Below are 7,158 nucleotides of genomic sequence, written 5' to 3'. Positions count from 1 at the left end.
TTCAGAGACTTATGCAACCCTATGTTCACTGAGGCATTATTCAGAATAGCCAATCCATGGAAGCAATCCAAGTGCCCAGTGACTGATGAATGGATAAAGAAGATGTGGTAAATATATACACAATGGAATACTACTCGGCCATGAAAAAAGACAAAGTCATCCCATTTGCAACAAAATGGATGGACTTTGAAGGTATTGCGTTAAGTGAAATAAATCAGACAGAGAAAGACACACACCCTATGATTTCACTCATATCTGGAAGATAAACTAACACATGGACAAAGAGAACAGATTGGTGGTTACCAGAGGAGAAGGGGGTTAGGGGGGCATAAGGGGTAAAGGGGCACATTTATATGGTGACTGACAAATAATAATGTACAACTGAAATTTCACAGTGTTATAAACTATTATGACCTCAATAACATAAAAAAAGCCCTACCATGTCTAAGATGAAAAATACACTAGATGGAATTAACACCACTTAGACAATACAGAAGAAAAGGCTAAGGAACTTAAAGGCATAGCAATAGAAACTATCCAAAATGAAATAGAGAGGAAAAAAGCATAAAACAAAACAAAAACGTGAAGAGCATCACTGAGCTAGCTCTAGGACAGCCTCAAGCAGCATAACACATGAGTAACTGAAGTCTCTGAAAGAAAGGACGGGGGACACAAAAAATATTTGAAGAAATAATAATGGCCAAAAATTTTCCAAATTTGATCATAACTATAAAACCACCTATCCAAGAAGCTCAACTAACTCCAAGCACAAGAAACATGAATAAAACTCCATTACAGCATACCATTATTAAATAACTTAAAAGCAGTGATAAAGAAAAAAATCTTAAAAGCAGCCAGAGAAAAAGAGACATTAACTAAATGGGAACAAAGATAAAGATGACATCATATTTCTTACTGGAAATAATGCAAGTAAGAAGACAGTGGAGCAACACTTTAAAATATTAAAAGAAAAAAAGGACTATTGAGAAATCTAAATCTAAAATCATCTTTAAAAAACAAGGCAAAATTAAAACATTTTCTGACATACAAAAGTTGAAAGAATTCATCAACAGCAAACCTGCACTACAAGAAATGTTAAAAGAAGTTCTTCAGGCAAAAGGCAAATGATCTATGCAAAGGAATAAAGAGTACTGAAAGAGGCTAAGTATAAGAGTATACATGTAAGAATATTTTCATAATATTTAAACTTTTAAAAAGATAATTGACTAAACAAAAATAACAATAATGCATTATCGGATTTATAACATATGTAAAAATAAAATTCATGAACAATAATATAAAGGTTGGAAAGAGAGAAACGGAAGTACACAATTGCAGTGTTCTTACTCTACACATAAAGTGGCATAATATCACCTGATAGTAGACTAAGTTGAAAATGTAGACTATAAACCGTAAAGTAACTACACTAAAATGATAAAACACAGAGTTAAAACTAGTAACCCACAAAGGAGATAAAATGAGATCATAAAAAAGATTCCATTAATTTTTTAAAAGCCTGATAAAAAGGAAAAGGGGAACAAAGAGCAGATAAGTCAAACAGAAAAGAAATAGCAAAATAACAGATTCAAATCTAACCACAGCAATAATCACATTAATTGTAAATGGTATAAACACACCAATTAAAGGCAAAACTTGTCAAACTGGATAAAAAAAGCAGGAACAAACTATATGCCATCTCTAAGAAAAGTATTTCAAATATAGACACAAATAGGTTAAGAGTAAAAGTACAGAAAAGATATACCATGCTAACACCATGCTATACACCATAACTAACCTGCTAGTCAAAAGAAAGCCCGAGTTCTATTAATATCAAAATAGATTTCATAGCAAAGTACATACAAATCTATAATTATAGTCAAGAGATTTCAGTAGCCCTCTCTTAATAATTGATAGAAGAAGTAGGCAGAAAATCAGCAAGGAGTGAACAATACTATCAACAAACTTGACCTAACCTACATTTATAAAACACTCCACCCAACAATTGCAAAATATACATTGTGTGCTCAAGTGTACCCAGAACATTTACAAAGGTAAACCATATTCTGGGCCATAAAACAAACCTTAATAAATTTAAAGGGATTCAAATCATACCAAATATGTTCTCAGACAACAATAAAATGAAACTAGAAATCAATAACAAAAAGATTTTTGGAAAATCTACAAATACTTGGAAAGTAAATAACACTTCTAAATAACCCATGAATCAAACACAAAAGGAAATTATAAGGTATTTTGAATGAATAAAAATATAGAACATATCAGAATTTATTAAATGCCACTGACTCTGTACTTAGGGGAAATGTACAGCACTAAAAACCTATAATAGAGAAGAAGAAAGATCACAGATAATGACCTCGGCTTCAACCTGAGAAACTGAAAAAAAAAAAAAAGGAGAAGAGCAAATTAAAACCAAAGTAAGTAGAAGAAAGCAAAGACAAAAGTAGGAATCAATGAATTGAAAAATAGAAAAATAGAGAAAATCAATATAACCAAAACCTGTTTCTTTGAGAAGATCAACAAAATTCATAAGCATCCAGTGTCAGGAATGAGAAGGGTCACATCACTACAGGTTCTAAAGATATTAAAACAATAGTAAGCGAATATTATAAACAATTTAAAGCCCATAAATGCAACAACTTGGGCAAAATGGACAAATTTCTTAAAAGACACAAACTACCAAAACTCACTCAAGAAGAAATAGGTAACTTTAACAACTTTGTATCTTTTTTCTTTAGGTCCTCAGCAATACATATTTTATTCCTTGATATTTTATTCAGAATTCTCATGCACAAATTATTAAGACCAAGATTGCCTTGTAAAATGAATTACGTCCTGAGACAATTTCTATAGCTTCATGAAAATTTGGGAGAAATTGTGCTGTTAATCCATTGGGGCTAGGTGCTATTTAGGAGAGTTCTTCTTTGCTACATTTTATAAAAGTCTTTTGTGTTTTGTGACATTTGTTTACATTTCTTTTTGTTGTTGTTCATAATAGTTTATATCATTGTGAAATTTCAGGCGAAATTTCTTAAAAGACACAAACTACCAAAACCTCACTCAAGAAGAAATAGGTAACTTTAATAACTTTGTATCTTTTTTAAAAAATTGAAAGTGTAAAAACACCTTCCCACAAAGAAAACTCCAGGTCCGAACGGCTTTACTTGTGAATTCCACCAAACATTTAAGGAAGAAATAATGCCATCTTGAAACAAACTCTTCTAACCCACTCTGTGAGGCCTGATACCAAAACCAGCCAATGATATTATTAAAAAACTACACACTAATACCCCTCATGAACACAGATGCAAAACTTCTAAACAAAATTTTAGCAAATCAAATCCAAAACTGAATTAAATGCACAACACATCAAGACCAAGTGAGGTTAATCCCAGGAACACAGTTGGTTTAACATTCAAAAGACAATGTTAACACATCAATCATATTCACAAACCAAAGAAGAAAAATCATATGATTATCTCAATAGATTCAGAAAAACCACTTAACAAAATCCAAAGCCCATTCCTGATAAAAACTCTCAGCAAACTAGGAATAGAAGAGCACTTCATCAACTTGATAAAGGACATCTACAAAAAACCTTCAGCTAATATCATATTTAACAATAAAAGGCTGAATGCTTTCCTTTAAGATGAGGAGCAAGACAGAGATGTCCCCTCACCAATGCTATTCAACATTGTATTGGAGGTTTTAGCCTCTGCAATCAGGCAAAAATAAACAAATAAAAGTCATCCAGAATGGAAAGAAGTTAAACAGTCTTTATTCACAGATGGCATGATCTTCTATGTCAAAAATATGATGGAATCTGCCCCAAAACAGCTACTAGAACTAATAACGTTTAGTAAGGTTGAGGGATACAAGATCAGTACACAAAAATCAACTATATACTAGTATTTTTAACTGAACTTTTGATTGAAAACTGAATTTTTAAAAATGGTATCATTTACAACAATATAAAAAATGATAGGCTTAGGGATAAATCTCACAGATGTGAAAGACTTGTACCCTGAAAACTACAAAACATTTCTGGGACAACTTAAGGAAGACATAAATAGAGAGATATACTTTGTTCATGGATCAGAGGACATTATTATTAGGATACCACTTCTCTCTCCAATTTGCCTATAAATTTAATACAATCCCAATCAAAATCCCTGCAGGAATGTGTAAAAATTCATAAGCTTCTGCTCTTCAAGAGATCTTGTTATCAAAATGAAAACTACAAGTCACAAACTGGGAGGAGGGGGAAATCTTTGCAAACCATATTATCTGAAAAAGAACTTGTATCAAGAATATATATGGGGGGCCAGCCCCATGGCCGAGTGGTTAAGTTTGCGTGCTCCGCTGTGGCGGCCCAGGGTTTCGCCAGATCAAATCCTGGGTGCAGACATGGCACCGCTCGTCAGGCCATGTTGAGGCGTCATCCCACATGCCACAAGTAGAAGAACCCACAATTAAAATATACAACTATGTACTGGGGAGATTTGGGGAGAAAAAGCAAAAAAAAAATAAAAATAAAAATGAAAGAATACATAAAATCTCTGGGGCTGGCCCCATGACCAAGTGGTTAAGTTCCCGCACCCTGCTTCAGCGGCCCAAGGTTTCACCGGTTTGGACCTTGGGCACAGACCTAGCACAATTCATGAGGCCATGCTGAGGCAGCATCCCACATAGCAGAACTAGAAAGACCTACAACTAGAATATACAACTATGTACTGGGGGGCTTTGGGAAGAAGGAAAAAAAAAAGATGGGCAACAGATGTTAGCTCAGGGCCAATCTTTAAAAAAAAAAGAATACATGTGGGGCTGGCCCAGTGGTGCAGCAATTAAGTTCATGCTCCACTTCAGCAGCCCAGGGTTTGCCGGTTTGGATCCCGGGTGCAGACCTACACACCACTTATCAAGCTATGTTGCGGACACATCCCACGTACAAAATAGAGGAAGATTGCCACAGATGTTAGCTTAGGGACAATCTTCCTCAAGCAAAAAGAGGAAGACTGGCAACAAATGTTAGCTCAGGGCCAATCTTCCTCATCAAAAAAAAGAAAGAAAGAAAGAAAGAAAGAAAAGAAATATTGTAAATTAGAGACAAAAACCCTATAAAAAAAAAAACACTGAAAAAGAATACATAAACTTTCAAAACTCAACCATTATAAATTAAACAACTCAATTTTAAAAGTGACCAAAATTTTTAACAGACATTTTACCAAAAAACATCTACAGATGACTAATAAGCACACAAAAAGATGTTCAACATCACAGGTCATTAGGGAAATGCAAATTAAAATCAAAATGAGATAACAATAGAAGCCTATTAGAATAGCTAAAATTAAAAAGGCTGACCATACCAAGTGTTGGCTAAGATATGCAAAAACTGGAACCCTCAGACAGGGCTGGTGGTGACAAATTAGTACAAACACTTTCGAAAACAGTGTGGCAGTTTCTTAGAAAGTTAAACAATTCACCTACCATATGATCCAGCCATCCCACTCATATCACTCCTACGCATTTACCCAAGAGAAAAAGATGTGTGTCCACACGAAGATTTGTACACAAGTATTCATAGCAGTTTTATTTGTAATAGCCGAAAACTAGAAACAGCCCAAATGTCCATCAACAGGTGAGTGGATAAGAAATTTGCGTTACAGCCATATAATGGAATACTGCTCAGCAACTTAAAAAAATGAACTACTGATACATGCAACATGCATGACATCTGAAAACCATTATGCTGAGTGAAAGGAATCAGACCACTCCACACTGGGAGCAGCTCTCCTGCCACAGCCCCCGACTCCCTGAAAATGTACGTCTACACCAAATTCGTCTCCACCCGTTCCCTGGTCAGGAGCACCTCTCAGCTGAGCCAACCACTGTCTGCAGCCGTATCGAAACGACCCAAGACACTGACAGATGACAGCCTCAAGAGCTTGGCAGCCTCACGGCCCCGACCTCACTTATCCCTAGCCATAACTTCCAAATCAGCACCATTTCAGGAGACGTTGACATAGCGGCCAAGTTCACTGGGGCTGCGGCTGCCAGTTTGGGATGGCTGCCTCCAGGGCCAGAAGTGGGAATGTTTGGAAACCTCATCATTATGCCAGGAATTCTTTTCTGAAGGAACAGCTCTTCTCCTATGCCATTCAGGCCTTGCCCTCCCAGAAGCCATAGGGTAGCCCTCCTTTTCCACCCTCTTCGCCATGTTAAGGAGCCCTCTCCGCCTCCCACAGTTATTTCTCCCATGTCTCATCTGCCCTATGTGTTCCTTTCCCTATACATCCCCAGACAGCCTGGGAAAAGTGGTTGGCTCAGGGTTTGGCAGAGGGAAGACAAATATATACTGTATTAAGACATTAAGGGGCCGGCACAGTGGTGCATTGGTTAAGTGCGCACGTTCCCCTTTGGCAGCAGGGTTCACCGGTTCGGATCCCAGGTGCGGACATGGCACCGCTTGGCAAGCCATGCTGTGGTAGGTGTCCCACATATAAAGTAGAGGAAGATGGGCATGGATATTAGCTCAGGGCCAGTCTTCCTCAGCAAAAAGAAGAGGACTGGCAGTAGTTAGCTCAGGGTTAATCTTCCTCCAAAAAATAAGACATTAAGAAAGAAAAAGAGTCAGGTCAAAAAAAGGACATATTGTATGATTCCATTTATATAAAACCCCAGAAAATTCAAACTAATCTATATTGACAGAACACAGATCAGTGGTTGTTCAGCAGGAAAGAGTGCAAAGGAGCATGGGAAAAATTTTTGGAGGGTGACAATTGATATGTTCCTGTCTTGACTGTGGTGATGGTTTTACAGGTGTATTCAAAAGTCAAAACTTATCAATTTGTACAATTTAAATGTGTTCAGTTTACTGTATGTCAATTATATCTCCATAAAGCTGTTTTTCTACCACGAGAACCTCTGGCTATACAAACATTTACCCATTTCATTAAATCAAAATCAATTGTTTCCTACTGAAGTCTAAAAATCTATTCACATTGCCAGCCCCATGGCCAAGTGGTTAAGTTCACACGCTCCGCTTCGGCGGCCCAGGGTTTTGCTGCTTCGGATCCTGGGCGTCGACATGGCACCGCTCATCAAGCCATGCTGAGGTGGCGTCCCACATGCCACAACTAG

At 36.8% G+C, this 7,158-nt stretch overlaps 1 pseudogene; it reads left to right on the top strand.

Moving 5' to 3' along the window:
* The first annotated feature begins 5,710 nt into the window (after positions 1-5,710).
* Positions 5,711-6,209, top strand: LOC106848643 (ATP synthase F(0) complex subunit C2, mitochondrial pseudogene; annotated as a pseudogene).
* The last annotated feature ends 949 nt before the right edge of the window (positions 6,210-7,158 follow it).

This window comes from Equus asinus, chromosome 21 (assembly GCF_041296235.1).
Source record: "Equus asinus isolate D_3611 breed Donkey chromosome 21, EquAss-T2T_v2, whole genome shotgun sequence".
Classification (NCBI taxonomy): Eukaryota; Metazoa; Chordata; class Mammalia; order Perissodactyla; family Equidae; genus Equus; species Equus asinus.
This window is presented reverse-complemented; position numbering and strand designations above follow the sequence as displayed.